The 17469-nt window shown below is 36.3% G+C and overlaps 2 protein-coding genes and 1 long non-coding RNA gene across 3 annotated transcripts in view; all 3 read left to right on the top strand.

The window, feature by feature from the left end:
- The window catches only part of LOC141381647 (uncharacterized), a 751802-nt gene that overhangs the window by 291612 nt on the left and 442721 nt on the right, over window positions 1-17469 (top strand). The gene's annotated exons all lie outside the window — the stretch shown is intronic.
- The window catches only part of LOC108183687 (uncharacterized), a 119518-nt gene that overhangs the window by 83098 nt on the left and 18951 nt on the right, over window positions 1-17469 (top strand). The gene's annotated exons all lie outside the window — the stretch shown is intronic.
- LOC141381701 (NLR family CARD domain-containing protein 3) overlaps window positions 1-17469 on the top strand; it is a 50489-nt gene that overhangs the window by 31916 nt on the left and 1104 nt on the right. Inside the window, exons 10-14 of the long non-coding RNA XR_015483561.2 lie at window positions 6778-6973; window positions 7451-9219; window positions 15027-15200; window positions 16168-16341; window positions 17274-17320. This is a non-coding gene — a long non-coding RNA (NLR family CARD domain-containing protein 3). The remainder of the gene's footprint in view (window positions 1-6777; window positions 6974-7450; window positions 9220-15026; window positions 15201-16167; window positions 16342-17273; window positions 17321-17469) is intronic.

The following is a 17469-nucleotide window of genomic DNA, read 5'->3' as shown; positions in this document are numbered from 1 at the left end:
ATAAACATGCACAATCTATGGTCACAACACAATATTCTAATCTAACACCCACAAAACATAATCAGTAGAGTACGTTGATCTTCAGCCCAGATACTTTGCGTATCGTAGAGAGCCGCCGTTTTGGGGTAGAGGTTGTCTAGCACTTAACACCCAAGGCATGGATCCTCTTCATCATTCTCTTCTTTTAAACTATCAAAATTTTTAGCACTAGCTCATCTTTTTGACCCTAAATCTGGCACATACTTGCGAGCATTCTTTGTTTCGTTCTGGCCTTAAAAAGTGTTGATAGAGACTTTATGTTGAGATTCTGTAACCTGAAGTTGTGGTGATTATCATCACTTGAACTTGTGTCACCTTCTGTATATTTCACTCAGGTATATAATCAGAATTACTCTTTTAACTGTTCTGATCAACTCCTTCTGCCACATTTTGCAATTCGTTGGTTTGAGCTTTGGGATTTTCTGCCTCCTCTGTTTCCTGTTAGCTTTCTCTTGCTGGAGCTTTTTCTTTTGGCTGTCTTGTGCTGTGGTCCCGATGGTATCCAGTTGATGGCATCCCCCTTTGACAGCTGTTGGATTTGTCCGATCATTCTGATATGGTCCTTTTCTACTAAGCTCACCCCACTTTATCCAGACATGCTCAGATACACTCGATCACCTGATTAATCTCCTGCTTCTGCTCCTTTCTGGTTTCCTGTACAGATATCACTTTGCACATGACAGTTAGTTTCCTCATAAAAGACCAAACTTCTTTCCAATGCATTAGAAATGTTCTCCAAACATTCCAAACGGTTATATGCGAAGTTATATACGAGATTACATGCAAGGGTTGACCCAATAGTATTTCATGCAATGTTAGTTGCTTGTTTCTGTCAATTTCCATGCAATCACGTATTAATGCAAAAGGTAACAAATCAATCCAGTCGAGTTTATTATTTTAACATATTTTGTTAAACTAGGCCTTGAGGGATCATCTTCAGCTCTTTCAATCATTTCTTACAATTATGTGTAATTGCTTAATTTTTATATATATATTTTTTCCAATATTTTATCAAAACATTTACTTATCTATTCATTGAATTACATATCCACTTATTTATTTACTTAATTACCTTTATTCACTTTAATTGACTTTCATTACTCTAATTTATTTTTAAATGCAGACACATTAAACTTATTTCTGAAGGTATTCCAAATAGGAGACTTTCTTCTCTTGTCTTACATATAGTAACTGTTTCTTCTTCCCTGCTCTGCTGATGGAATTACCCTCACTCATCTACCACAACTATCATGCCCAAAAAACTTGTATCTCTTGCCCTAAGCTAATTTTATCATTTCACAACATCCACAATCAAGTTCTTGAATAACCAATTAGATCTATTGTTGTTTCTCTACTCACATTCTACTTGGCACAAATGTCACATGTGTACAACCATTAACTAATGACTGCATTCAAAAAGGAAATTATTATCCTTGCTGCTCAATTTTCTTTACCACTACACCCATGATTCAAACCATGTACATCTCAAATGCCAATCTAATGAAATGCTGTTGTATCAACAATCTGTACTTCCTATTACAAAAATCATATTTGTCTTTTTCTTTCATCTCTAATTCTACATATGTTGCTTATAGATACTAGTATGTTGTTTAATTTGCACTATCATCTAATTGAGGTTGTGACTCTATACTAGTGTTAGACCTGCTACCTTATTTTCTTTAATGTAAAATCAATTTCTTATTTATCATCTTAACAGTTAATATTGCATCTGGATTAGACACAGAATCTTGTTAACACTAAACCTTTTTAAAAAAGTTTTATTTCTGTCTTTTACTTAGCTTGAGCTAGATGTACCTGCAGATAACTAAATCCTACACATTACAATATCCATCACGAAATATTCTAAATCCTTTTATGCATTCTAATGTATGTAACTATGTAAATCAGCCTATTTACTTTAAGTGTAACCAAGTGTCTACCCTCCTCTGATAATAACCTAAACAGAAATCAATTAATTACTTTAACATATTTGGCATCCAAACTAAAAAAATTAAGTACAGTGCGTGTTAGGAACCTCAGCTAAGAAATTCTCTATCACTGACTTTTCTTAAATCATAAACTTTACAACATCTATTTTTGTCTGCTGTGTTCTCAAAAGCTTCAATAATGCCTATTCCAGCATATAACAGACCTGCATCTGATTTATTTTTTTAATTAATCCACCCTATGCTGGTTAATTTTGTCTACCTTTATGTCCTGAACTGTTAATCATTATTAAAATTTGACATTTGCCTAAATAATTTCTTATTTTGCATTTTATATTAATCAGCATTTTCAGCTCCTAATTCCTTCCTGCTCTCACATCAAAATGGTTATTCATAAACTTTTGTTGTAATTTTTTATCAGTTGACTGAAAAATCACTGGATTTCTTTATAGGTTCCTCTCTAGCTGATCTGATTTTTCTCCTTTAGTCCTTAATTCTTTTTTGCTTTTAATTATTTCTTCACATTTGTAAAACCATGTGTTTTCTGTTTTTAAACACTTTTCTCTTTCATATATTATTTTAGTACATTTAAAATTGTTACTCTTTGACCCATTCAGTACCGTGAATTCATTTAACTTTTTTTTTTCATTCTTTTCAAGTATAAATCACTTTTCTGTCTTAATCTCTGACATAATTTTTCTCTCAAATATTGGTTTAGTTTACTCAAAATAAGTTTTCCCTAATTTTAACTTAAATACTTAACTCCATCAACTTCTAACCCAAATTATTATTTTTTTCATTTATCAAAAACTGTCTTTTATTATCTTTTTTTTATCACCACCATGCATTATAATTTATCCTCTTATGTTCAATAATCTCTGAGTTAACCTATGAAAATGAACCAAAATAATTTAACATTCTTCATAAGTTATCATTTCAACATTACACATTTAAAGTTTCATCGTACATTATCATCTTAGACTTTTCTTACAGTTTACATGATACTTTTCTTTTTATCATATTGATAGGAGTCTGATTTGATACAAGAATGAGTAGCTAAACTTTTGCTCTTATTTTGCCCTCTGAGTGGTCACATTGTTCTCAATTTGGACTATAGGTCGACTTCTTTGAGATGGACTGCCAGACTCCCCCTCCTCACACCGAGAAGACAACTGGTTCATAGATTGGTGCAGTCTTTTCTGTGGTGTCCATATCAGGGCACAGTGTTTCCCCCTTCTCTCTTAGTGCTGGCTTCTTTTCTTTCATTGAGCTGATTTAAAGTTCTGGTGGAGCACTTTTTCTCTTTGATCAGTTCATCATTAGCTTGTTTGCCTCTTTTTAGTGTCTCTGAACATAAGTAGCCTTTCCAGTCCTCAGTAATTCCTGGGCATGCAGTGCCTGCCTCACTGCTTTCACAAATGTCCACAGCCAACAGTTTGTCCATTGTGTTTTTCAAACACCTTTTCCATTTGCCAGTGCACTCAGAGATGTCTGGTAGGTAAGAGACCACAGTCCCCCAAAGTCCATCCCTATGTCCTTTTAAGTAATATATGGAATTTAGCTCATAACCTATAAAAGTCTTTCCTTCTTTCCCATTTTTTTTTCCATCAAATGAAGACTCCTCTCATCAATTTTCTCCTCTTTACGGTTTTAACAGTTTATTTTTCTCTAATTCATAATCATTTTATCATATGTAAATATGTTTAATTTTCTATTTCTTTAGTGTTATTCTAATTAATTTCTTTAGCTCCATATTATGCTTATTTTACATTTCTCCTCATCTATGCTAGTGTTTCTCTACAGACCGGTCATTTTTACATCGTATTTTAATTTCCCTAACATTTTCTATACTCAGTTTCTATTTTCTCACTGCTTGCATCAAATGTTTCTTCTGTTTGCCATTTGTCATTATCTTATCTTTTATTTTCTCTGTCACATATTTTAGTATTGCATTTTTTATTTCCATATCTGTTTTTCCATACCTGGTTTAATTCAACAATATTACATGGTGGCCCAATATCTGGTATAACTGTTCAAAATCATTACTGCTATAGCTCAAAGTTAATATTATTAATTAAATTCACATATTTATTTACTAAAAGCATTTTTCATTTTTGAAGTGCAAAGCATACTTATCAGTTTAGCTTCTTACTGCATAAACTTTAAAATTTATTTTTTAACTCACTCTAACACATTCTTTAACATTTACCTAGTGTCTATGATTTTCATCTGAATCACTTTACTACAAATAGATGATGGCTCAGATTACATTATGTACACATGCACATTATGTAGCTGACTTTGAGAAAAATTTCTTCAGATTGTTACTGCTTTTTACTTTTTATCTTATCTGTTCAATGTACCTATATTGTAAGCATATTTTAAACATCTAATTTTATCCTTGAAACAGTGGACTTATTTATTTTTTCTATTTCTATTTTATTATTTTTTCTTCGGTAATTTGAGTTTTTAGCTCTTAGGTTTTCTTATACATTTTAAAGCTTATTTTGTTACACATTTTATAATTAAATCTTCAATTAATCAATGTTCATTTTTCAAGTTTTCCTTTTAAATTTTATTCTCAATCAAAGAACTAACATATATGTTATTTATTCATACATATTTAGTAAATCTATTTGTTTATTAATACATTCTTTTACTCCATACTTCCTTTATCTCTCTATATATTGATCACTATGGCTTCATTTATTCTTTTTCATTAGTAGTTTCAAACTCTTTTTTATATAATATAACTCTATTATTAGTATTTCCTCATTTCATTTATCTTACTATACTACTTTATATTATATCTATTCAGTAATAACTTATATTCTATCCACATTTATGTTAAAGTCTATGTCATTATTTCATCTATAGTTTGATCTCCTCTCATTAACTCTCCTCTTCTCTGTTTCCCTAGTGTTGTAAATAGGCAATCTATTGTTCACACATGGACACCATAAATCTCTCTCTTACCCCCATCCTGGAGCAGACTGTCTTTCACCTATTGCTATGTCAGGAATTTAAGTTCACTCTGCCTATTGTTCTTTTTAACATATTCAAACTTAAAACATAAAGATAATTTCAGAAAAATGTTTTAGTATATTCTTCTGCCTTTTCACTCTGTGTCTTTCAAATGCAACATGTTCCATTAGTTTTAATTTAGGAGACTCCTTTATATTATAATCTCTTCTCTTAAACTACATCAATTACTTTTCTTCTTGCTCTTTAATTCACACCACAAATATGCAGCCCTCCTTTTATATAATCTACTATAATCATTATTTTAACCTACTTCTTATTGAAAACATACTTTTAAACGCATTCAAACTTCTAATTTTATTACTTTTCCTCTTTTCATTCACTCCTCTCCTCCACTCAGTGTAACAGGAGCTGCATCCCCGATCCTCATTCCAGTCGAGGAGGAGAAGGGCAGTCTTCTCTGCACACCAATGTGGACTATTTTGCCACAACCTGAAGCAGCAAATACACAAACACTACAATTAAATAAATACTCTTCACTACACTCCTCTTGAGTGACCTGTCCGAGCAGCCTCTAACCTTAGAGCGGTAACCACAGGTTCCTTGCCTACCCATGCAGCCCTTTGTTTATCTCCTCAAACAAAGCGGTATCGTAGGTCTTTTGCGGGCATCTCTCTACTTTAATCTGCTTTAATCTCTTAACTGTTACCCCACATTAAGGACTCTCTCTTAAAACTTATAAATGCTCTATGCATATCTTACATCATTAATAATTTCCCAAATCTGGGTAACAGTTACTAGTTAATGTTTATCCTATCCATCAAGGCCCACTTAGGAAAACACAGATCATTTGCATACCTCACTCTGCTTTAATCTCTTAACTGTCACCACACATTAAGACTCTCTCTTAAAACTTATAAATGCTCTATGCATATCTTATTTAATTAATAATTTCCCAAATCTGGGTAACAGTTACTAGTTAATGTTTATCCTATCCATCAAGGCCCACTTAGGAAAACACAGATCATTTGCATGCAAATTCTTTTTCTTCTGTTATTCAAAACCCCTTTTTTCTTTAATATCTTTTTTTACATTTACTTTTAATTCTTTAAAGCTGGAGAAACAGTTCAAGTGTATTTACCTGTACAAGCAGGTCCTGGCAGAAAAAACACAAACTAATAAGCATAAAATCGCTTACTGTTTTTTATTGTAGCCACATATTTGTGTTTTCTCTCCAGTCCAGCATGCACAGTAACACCAGTCCTGCTTCTTTCCAGCCCACCCAGGGACGCCAAATGTAGTGGTTTTCTTGGTTTTTCTCTTACTAAATCAAACTCAGTCTGGAGGTTATGAATATCAGAAGAATATACTTTATTGTCGACAACAAAGGAGAACTTTCAGGAGACCCCCAGTAGCATCTCTGTCTGAAAAATTCTGTGTCACTCATCTTCTGCCCTCCTTAAATACTCTGTTTTTTCCTTTGTTGTACATATGTCACACAAGATCCCTCCTAGTTTAACCCTTGACTCCAAATTCCACCTCTGTCATCTGTTTTTCCCTTATTTCTACATATGTCACACAAATTCCACCTAGGTTAATCCCTGACCTCAATTTCCACCTAGATTAACCCCTCACCCAAACCTGGTAACTATATAACTTATCCAGTTCTTGTGATATGGTAATGCTTCTAATGGTATGCAAGTCTACAAGCAGATTATATACATACAATTTGAATATATATATTAACTTCACACTTTAAAGAGTATAAAATCCACTTCAAAAGTTGTTCTTCTTTTTTCTTCAATCATAGAATCTTGAGAGTAAAATGATCAAATTTCTGAAGAATGAACTGGAGAAATGTAAGAAAATCTTACAAGAAGCAAACAGACAAGAGTTTGTAAAGGAGTTTAATGAGGACAGAAGCAGTATCACAGAAGCAGCTCTTGATCTCACACTCTTCTTCCTGAGAGAGATGAAGCAAGATCAAGCTGCTGATACTCTCCAGGGTAAGAGACTCATGAATAGACCCAGACAAAACCTGCAGATTTCCACAGATGTTTTAGTCCATCATTGAGACTATTTATTTACCTGTGTAAATGTGTGTATAATTATATTCATTAATTTTTTATTTAATTTCAGTAATATTGTTGACCAATGTTCATTTGATTTATTTACAGTACAGTTTGTAAAATATTTTAATAAATATATTATATGAGAGACTTGTGCTTTGTTTTTGTCAATTAAGTGGATCTAATTGGATTTGTATTGAAAACATTAAATATTATTAAATATTATTATTTTATAAGTTAAAAAGGTTTTTTTTCATATATTAAGTTTTTAAGTTATAATACTACACAATTCTCCTCAGAAATAGCAAAAAATGTCTGAAAGTTCTGTCTGACCCTACTCATCTCAATCTGTCAGACTGTCACTTACAAATAAGTCAAGACTAAATCTCTCTGTTTCTTTGCTCCTGTGTTTAGGCGAGCTGTTCTTCATTAATCAGCTTAAATGTAGCCTGAAGAAGAAATATCAAAGTGTGTTTGAAGGAATTGCTCAGCAAGGAGACTCCACACTTCTGAATAAGATCTACACAGATCTCTATATCACTCAGGGTGCGAGTGAACAGGTCAACACTGAACATGAGATCAGACAGATTGAAGCTGCTTCCAGACGTCATCAGTCACTAGAGATACAGGTTAAATGCAAACATTTGTTTGAAGCAGCTGAACAAGACGAGCAGATCAGAACTGTCCTGACAAAAGGAGTTGCTGGCATCGGGAAATCAGTCTCTGTGCAAAAGTTTGTTCTGGATTGGGCTGAAGGGAAAGAAAATCAAGACATCAGCTTCATATTTCCTCTTCCATTCAGAGAGATGAACTTAAAGGAGAAAGAAAGACAAAGTTTAAAAGACCTCATAACTCAGTTTTTCCCAGAGACTAAAGGACTGAACCTTACAAGAAGCACACGATTCAAAGTCCTGTTCATCCTTGATGGATTGGATGAATGTCGTCTTTCTCTGAACTTTGCTGGTAATGAGACGTGTCGTGATGTATCTTCAGCAGTCTCTCTGGATGTTCTCCTGACGAACCTCATCAAGGGAAATCTGCTTCCTTCTGCTCTCATCTGGATCACCAGCAGACCAGCAGCTGCCAGTAAGATTCCTGCTGACTGTATCGACCGGCTGACAGAGATACGAGGATTCAATGATGCCCAAAAGGAGGAGTACTTCAGAAAGAGACTCACAGATCAGAATCAGGCCAGAGAAATCATTGATCACATTAAACAGTCAAAGAGTCTCTTTATTATGTGCCACATCCCAGTCTTCTGCTGGATTTCAGCCACTGTTCTCCAGAACATACTGAAACTGAAACACAGGGCTCATGCTGAAACACTGCAGGAATCTCCCAAGACTCTGACACAGATGTACACACACTTTCTCCGCTTTCAGATCCAGCAGAGCAGAAGAAAGTATGATGGAGAAAACACAGCAGATGTCTCCTGGGATCTAAACCTCATCCTTTCACTGGGGAAACTGGCCTTCCAGCAGCTGGACAGAAACAATGTGATCTTCTATGAGAGCGATCTGAAAGACTGTGGCATTGATGTCTATAAGGCATCGGTGTACTCAGGCATGTGTACCCAGATCTTTAGGGAGGAGACGGGAATCATTCTTGGTACCATGTACTGCTTTCTTCACTTGAGCATTCAGGAGTTCATTGCAGCGCTTTATCAACATCTGATTCTAGACAGAGACAAGACACAAGCAGAAAAAAAGCAGAAATAAAGGCATGATTGATTTGCTGAAGACAGCAGTGGACAAGGCTCTGGAAAGTGAGAATGGACATCTGGACCTTTACCTTCGCTTCCTTCTCGGTCTGTCACTCCAGTCTAATTACCAACTCTTACGAGGCCTGTTGACACAGCAGGATGACAGAGACCAGAGCAAAAAGAAAATAATTGCCTACATCAAGCAGAAACTTGAAGGGAATCTGTCTCCAGAGAGATCCATCAATCTGTTCTACTGTCTGAATGAACTGAACGACCAAACTCTGCTGGAAGACATTCAGTCTCACCTCAGTAGAGGAAGTCTGTCATATGCTGATCTTTCACCTGCCCAGTGGTCTGCTCTGGTCTTTGTGTTGTTGACCTCAGAGGAGGAGCTGGAAGAGTTTGAGCTTCAGAAATTCCAGAGATCAGACGAGTGTCTCATCAGACTATCAGCAGTCATCAAATCCTCCAAAAGAGCTCTGTAAGTCAAAGTGCTTCTTTCATCTAAGAAATTGACATTTGCTGATATTAATTAAAACAATATATCATGTTAATGAATGTGTACAGTATTATTTTTGTCAGCACTTCAAAATGCTGTGAATAATTGCTTATTATTTAATATTTCAGATTGTTTTTAATATTATTCAGATGAATGTATCGGCAGTGGTAGTTTAAGGCATAGTTTACCCAACAATGAAAGTTTGCTCATTTACTTTCCCTCAAGTGGTTGTAAACTTTTCTGAAAGTTTCTTTCTCCTGTTGAACATGAAATAAAATATTTTGATGAAAGATGGAAACCTGTAATCATTAGAACCTTTCACACAGTGATACCGGTAAATATATGTAAAATTTCCAGAACGACTTAACGGTATATTCAAAAAAGCGTTGTTCACACAGGCGAGGACGCTTCGGAATTTTTCCAGAAAATTCATCTGGAAAAGTTCCAGTCCAAAATACCGGTAAATTTTGACATCATTCACCACAATTGAGCTTTAAACGGCTGCGCTTGTATTTGTAAACATTTGACTACATTACAAACTCTGTGGATGATCAGTATTGTGGACAACTTCGGTAAAAACATATGGAGGATCACTTTCGCATGTCGAGATGTACATGCTATGTGTGTGTGCTCATGGGCTGTTTCACGGGCACATGCAAAGCTTGAAGGTAAACAAACAACGGTTTATCATAAGAATTTTATCGATGATTATTTACACAGTTGGCATTAAGAAGAACATATAAACATTATCTGACTAACTTCTAGCAGCTAAATGTGTCTGGAAAAATATTCAAAGGCTTTTATTCTCATAAACGTGAATGCGTCTGACTGTTCTGATTGGCTAAAGCAGATGTCTCACGTCAGCATGTTCTAGACGTGCACGCGCTCTTTCCAGCAATCTTCCTTCTGCATTCACACAGGTTACAACTCCACTTTCCAGAAAATAGCCAGAACGAATTTACCGCTATTTTCAAAAAGGACCTGTTCACACATACAATCTTTCCGGAAAATTGCCAGTAATTTTCAAGAAAGGTCTGTATCTGTGAAAGGGGCTATTGACTTATAAAGGTCAAAGGCTGATGTTTTTCATCTTAAAAATCTTTTGTGTTCAACAGAATTAAGAAGCTCATAAAGGTTTGGAACTACTTGAGGCTAATGTTTGGGTAAATGTTGGGGTGAAATCTCCCTTTAAAGGTCACCTATAATGAAAATCATCTGTGGTAAGCAGTTTGGACAGATCTGTGTGTAGTATAGTGTGTCCACAGTCATATTGTGGTAATAGAAGCACAAGTCAGTCTCTTATTTTAAATTTCCTAGCATTAAAATAAGATCCAAATCTTGGCAATTCTGAGACCCACCAAAACGTTGTAACAACTGTAAGAATCCAGACCATTTAATATGTCCCGTACTCTAAGAATAAGCTCATAAGTTTGAATTAATTCAAATTAATTCTCTGGGATTCAAATCAGAAGATTCAAATGACTGGCTCACAGTCAGAAATAGGTTAGCATGTACACTTGCGTCATTTATTGGTCCACCCTAACAGAAGTAAGCAGCGTAACTTTATCTTTAGTAAATCTATGTTATATTATTACGTGGCCAACAATAATAATATAAATCAGGATTTCAGTATTTACACAAGCGAGGTAGCAAGACCATATAGCTGACGCAGTAACTAAGAAACTTCAACAAGGATCTTAAAATGAAACACAAGTTTATTAAGCTACACACACAGTATACTACTCTACGTAAAACAGACAAACATACAGATACACACACACATAGTTCAGGAATGAGTGAATAACTGAGGATGAACAACTAAGAGTCCCAAACGTCTCGCACTTGCTAAGTTCTTAGCATTGCAACCTGAGAAAACCACCAAGCAGAGAATCTGACTAAGGTTTACTGCTTAAATTTAACACCAGCTTCAGCAAGGTGTGGAAAGTTGGTTTGTGTATACTTGCGTTTTGAGGACCAGTCTCACCCGTCAGCTGGTTAAGGGAAACCCCGGCAAGCTGAATGGTTGCAGCAAGTTGACTTGGCTGGGATGTCCTTCGTTGGAGAGGGTTTTCCTTCGTCTTCTGGAGGGTGGGACTTCCTGTCCCGGTGACGGAGAGTTTGACATCAGCACGCAAGAAGTTTGTGGAATGGGGATTCCTTCAATAAACTGCTCCTTGGCAGAATTACAAGACTTAGGAAGTCAGAGTTCAGAGAAGTTGAGTGACTGACCTTATTGCTGGATGGGCTGCGTCCAAGTGTTCATGGGAAATCGTTTATACAAGCAGAACAGGGTCAGACTGAGTTCATGCGAGTCGCGAACGTACACAGAAGCAGCGTGAGCTTTTGTGAATGAGTTTTCGTTGCCGTAGTGATGTAACGGCGGACAGACACAGGCTTTATACGGGTAATTCTTCCAATAGTGAAGTCCGGCAGGCGTGTTGACGGGAAGCATGCAACGCAAAGTTTGTGCGTAGAAACCCCTCGTGAATCCAAAGCAAAAAGACGTCAAAAAAAGTTTTACTGACGTAAAAAAGTTAACGTCAATAAAGTTTTAGAATGGGCAGAGTTCAGCCCAGCCCACTCTGTTACTGTCCAATAGCCTTGGCTACTGAGCGAGACCACGCCTCTCTTTTCCCTGGTTGTCTACGCCCCTGGAGTGAGAGACCCCTGATCACGCTTAGGCATAAAACTTTACTGACTGTTATCAAAACTTCAATGAAGCTCTGTAATTAACTAATATCTGCAGATACAGTTTATCATTTAGACTAATGTTCCATTTAAGCCTTATAGCTTCAGTTTGACACCAGACATCACAGCTTTTATTAAATACAGTTAATTACATGCGTTACACATGCTACAACGTTTCATTTACATGCACCCTATAGACCAATTACCAACCTACGTCACACATGACGTCACACGGGTCCCCGGTTGCAGAAAAACAGACAGGCTACAGTGGGAAAGATGTCGTGTTTTGCGGTAGGATCCTGAATTCGAGTCCAAAAATAGAAAACTTAACTTTTACCATACACCACACACTGCTTTAATACCGACAGACGTCTTTGGCTAAAAGGGAGCTGAATGAAGTGAGGAGCTAATTAGAAATGCTGGACTCTGCAGTTCTCATGTCATATCAGGTAAGCTCACGCTATGCTGAATCATAATCATCACTCATTTTTGATTCCAGAAATGATTTCAGCAAAAACAGTTACATGTGGTTAATTAAACTGCTGATACTGAATGCTAAGAATGAAACGTGAAATTAAGGTTACATTTATTAAGGTAAACTTAGTTTTATATTCACACATTCATTTAGTGACAACTTGTGACACTCTCCCTATATTGTTTACCACGGCACTTTGAATATTCAGTCTGAAAAACCTGCAAGTTTGACTTGAAAACAACATTAACACTGTTTATTTGACTGTGAACAATGTTGTATTTTGATAGTCATTGGCTGCTGCTAATATAATTTTGCTATTTAGAGTTTGCAAATAATATTTTTATGAAATTATATTATTAAGGAGAAAGTCTGAATGTGCGAATATAAAACCAACTTTACCTTTATGTGTAGGTTTACATACCCTGCCGTACAGGTGAAGTTCACTGTCAGAATGCAGTCTTTTTGCGTGTTGGTGATTAATTACCCAGGCCTCATAACGTTAGCTCCGTCTTGTTTCCTTGTCTTTGGCTAGGCGGTGTTTAGCTCTTGAATCTGGTCATCATGGAGCATTTCTTGCACATGACCACAAAGAACAAAATTGTTGCCATCCAAAGACTTGTAGACCTTTAACTTCTCTCTTCTAAAATCACTGGCTTCATTGAGATTGTATATTTCGGGCTGAATGCTCAGTCATTTTGTCTTATCCAATATCCATTGGGAGGGTGCTATCGCAAATGGAGCTGTCAGATGAACGCCGCTCACTTTAACGTTAATTTTGCTGAATCACTGTGCTTGTCACTGGGTGACAAGCTGTTATAATATGCTGTAAGCATTATGTAAACAATATATATATATAATATGTAAGTAATATATGTTATTTTTAAGACAACAACAAACTCTGCACCGCATCTGATGTCATTCCCTTGCTGTAAATGCTAGGGCTCCCGGTTGCTTTCTGCCACCTCCCTGCGCGCGCATCCTGAATGTTTACAAACATGATAATTGGTCTATAGTGAATACACTTGCCTAAATACATAGTAAAACATACACAACTATTAGCAATCAAACATTAAAGCAAAACACACTTTTAAATGTGAAATGTCCGAAGATCGCTTAGGCTTTTGCGCCGAGACAATAAGGGAGCTATTTACTCTGGACAGGAAAAGGGGTGGGAGATCACGCACCCAGAGAGACACACATATATATTTTTTCTTTCTTTGGGTGTAGGAGTTAATTCATGTAGTCATGTGAGGGGCAAAATGGCCAGATTTCCCCAATAGGCCATTACTCAGTAACCAGTGGCGACAACACATCCTTTGTTTTATAAAGGGGGAAAGAAGAGTGTATTGGAATTAAGATAATTAATTAAGAAGGAGATGAGGGGGGCACAATGAGGCTTCCAACCTGCTGATTTTTAACTTAGAATATTACTGAGTCCCTACAGCTGCTTTACTACCTTTTGCTGGTGGATTTAAAATATTCTGGATCCAGGAGCCAATTGCTAGGCGATCATTCTTTTAGAATGTTCACCCTTTAATGTTTCCATGGCAACGCGTCATGTTTGTCACGTAACACACTGCAACCACAATAGCGCTGTATGAAAGATGTAGCCCTTTCACTTAGTTTTGTTTTTCTGTTTTAATTCAACATATTCACACGCTTGCTCATCCTGTCATCAGCTACCTGATATCTCAATTCACAATAACGTGTAAGTGATCTTGTTCTATAATGTGAGATGGCCGTCGCCATGTTTACTTGCGGCAGTTCATAAAAACAGAACACGCAGGATTCAGCACACAAATTCACCAGTTGCTCCCAAAATACATGCAAGTGAGTGTCTGGTGAACTTAGAGAAGAATAGATTCAACTTTGTAGCCATGTGTATCTGATATGAATAAAACACATCAGCAATTTATATTTGAATGGATTATTAGACTTTCATAGACTTTCTTGTGTTTCACAAACTCTAAATGTCTTGTTTTACTAGTGCTTGTTTGTATTTACATGTAAATGTTTATCTAAAACATAAAATAAGCATTAGGTGGTTAAAACGCTGCATAATTGTGATGATATGACGCGTCTTTCTCTGGCATAGCACCAGCCAACACACCTGCTGTTGAACTCCCTTCCTCCTCATCCCTGTCTATAAGGGCTGAACTCTGTATCAGTGCACGAAAGAGACTATGTTCACTCCGCTAAGCGTTGACCTAAGTGGTTTTTTTTAACAATCAAGTGTTACCGTGTTGTGCAACACAACGAATCGATTATGAAATTTGTTGCCAACGCTCTTAGTAATCGTACTGATTTATATACAAGTCCTGCTGGGCAGCAGCTTACACAACTTTTTTAAGTGTTGTGAAATGAAATGCGCTGGACGAATGTCTGCATTTGCCCAATAGAAACGAGGCAGCCAGCAGGCAGAGAGGAAAACACTCCATGGCAACGCTGCTGTAACTTTCACTCATTTGAAAATGTTTCTCTGCCTGCGTCAAGTTCAGCTGATGTCCCTCCCCCGAGAGCCATATACCTCACCATGATTGGTGGGCTTGTTCAGCTCCACACACAACATTGTAAAGTGCCGTACATATCAAACTCAACATCAATATTGTGTTTGTCCTCTACACAGACTACAGAGCTGTAATCTCACTGTTGAGTGCTGTGAGAGTTTGTCTTCAGCTCTACAATCCTCAAACTGTGTGCTGAGAGAGCTGGACCTGAGTAACAATGACCTGCAGGATTCAGGAGTTAAGAAGCTCTCTGATGGACTGAAGAGTCCAAACTGTAAACTGGAGACACTGAGGTAAATACTTTTCCACTCAACAGCAACTACAAAAAGAGAGTTACATATTGACTTAACATATTGGTAATATGAAGCCCCTTTCCCCACTCAGTGTGTTGGCAGATTGGCAATGACTGTATTCATATCTATACAAGTCTGAGTGTAAAGGCAAATATATTCAAAAGCATTACTGAGTAAAATACAAATGCTGAATTATCTAATTCTTTTTCTTATATACAAAGATATGACTGTAAAACAGTTAATCAGTGTATTTATTGATTATTTACACTGCAAAAAAAAATGTTTTTCTTACTTAGATTTTTTGTCTTGTTTCTAGTTTATAGAATATTTAGATGAATTGCCTCTAAGTTTTGTACTCTTATTTTATATGTTTATATATATATATTTTGTTTATGTTTGTAAAGTTTGCTGTTTTCCTGAAAACATATAAAAGTCTCATGACAGTCTTATTATCTAAACTGAAGAAGTGTCTTGGCCTTGTTAATATTTGGACTCTACAAAGGTGGATTGACTACAGCTCTAGTGACTGTCAGACAGGAGACAGACACCAATAGATTGAGTTTGTGTGTTTACTTTATTTGCAATATTGTCCACAATATAATCTAAATATGATCTAAAGATTATCTAAAGATAAATAATGGAAATCAGCTCATTTTCAATTACACTTTATACTTCAAGATTTCCTTCTGAGTTCAAATGTGTCTTATTCCTCACAGCAAACTTTACAGCTTCATGTGATGTCTTATGAACTATTTCTCTGTACACTTCTACAGATGATGTCGAGTCCTTATCAGCAAACACACTCAACATGCTCTATATCAGGGCTCGATCAATAAGGAGAGCTAATCAGGATGTGTGTGTTCATCACTGCTGTTGACATGAGCAGAAACAGCAGTCAGCATCTTCACAACACAAAGAGATGTGTGATTGTCCAACTGTGTGATGTGGACTATTGCTGTGTTTGCAGATTGTCTGGCTGTATGGTGACAGAGGAAGGCTGTGGTTTTCTGTCTTCAGCTCTGACTTCAAACCCCTCACACCTGAGAGAGCTGGATCTGAGCTACAATCATCCAGGAGATTCAGGAGTCAAGCTGCTCTCTGAACAACTGGAGGATCCAAACTACACACTGGACAAACTCAAGTATGTGGAGCAACACTGATGTTGTAGCGCTGAATGCTCTTAACTCTTTCCTGACAGACATTTTTATTTATTTGTTTTTGTGATTTTTACTTAAATGTGACAGCCCTCTGAATTATCTTTAGGCAGGAATATCTGACCATATTATATATTAAATTAAAGAATCACCCTGCTTTCAGACAACAAAAATGTTTAATCTATTTTCTCAATCGTCTATTTGTGTTTTATACACAGTTAACTGCAGGAAGAATCCATGACAAATTTACATTGATTACAAAAAACTGAAAATATATTTTTCTAAAAGCTTAAAAACATTTAAATATCTGCATTTACAAGATATAAAGTATATAACACACACACAGTACCAGTGTTTGTCTTTGAGCTCCACAGTGAATCAGATTTGTCATCACAGTTGTGAATGTGTAAATGTGTAAATGAGTGATTCCAGCAAGTCTCATATCACTAACCACACACTCTCAGCTCAGAATGATTGAGTTCTGAGTCTGTTTGGAGATGATGAAGAGGCATTTGACAGAAGATGAAGATCTCCATCATATTTCAAGTCATTTAACACTGAATTCTGCTTTATTATTGTGCTGCGCTTTTGTCAATTGATCATTGAATGAATCCTTCAGTCTTTATATCTGTCTGTTTCTGTGTTTCCATTCTGTTTTCTGTTTCCACATCTGATCTAAAAGCTCTGTGTGTCATTCAGAAGCTGATTTGACAGCTCCACACACACTCATGTTGTTTTACTGCAGTTATTAATGCACTGAGATCATCAGCCAATCACAATCCAGCATTCAGCACACATTCCACATGTCTTATTGTTTGTGTGTGTGTGTGTGTGTGTGTGTGTGCGTGTATGTTTGTGTGTGTGTGTTATAACCTGACGTTTGTGTACTGACTGAATGTGAATCTGTGTGTGTTTACAGTCTGGATCATGGAGGAGAGACGAGGATTACAGCTGGACTACACAAATGTATGACTACACACACACACACACACACACACACATTACATTTACATTACACACACACACACACATGCTCACTCTCTCACAAACACACACACAGTCACTTTCACACACACACACACACACACACGCTCACTCTCTCACATACACACACA

The sequence above is a fragment of the Danio rerio genome, chromosome 4, assembly GCF_052040795.2.
Source record: "Danio rerio strain M-AB ecotype USA chromosome 4, GRCz13ab, whole genome shotgun sequence".
Lineage (NCBI taxonomy): Eukaryota > Metazoa > Chordata > Actinopteri > Cypriniformes > Danionidae > Danio > Danio rerio.
Note: the sequence above shows the minus strand (reverse complement) of the source record. Positions and strands in the feature narration are given on the sequence as shown.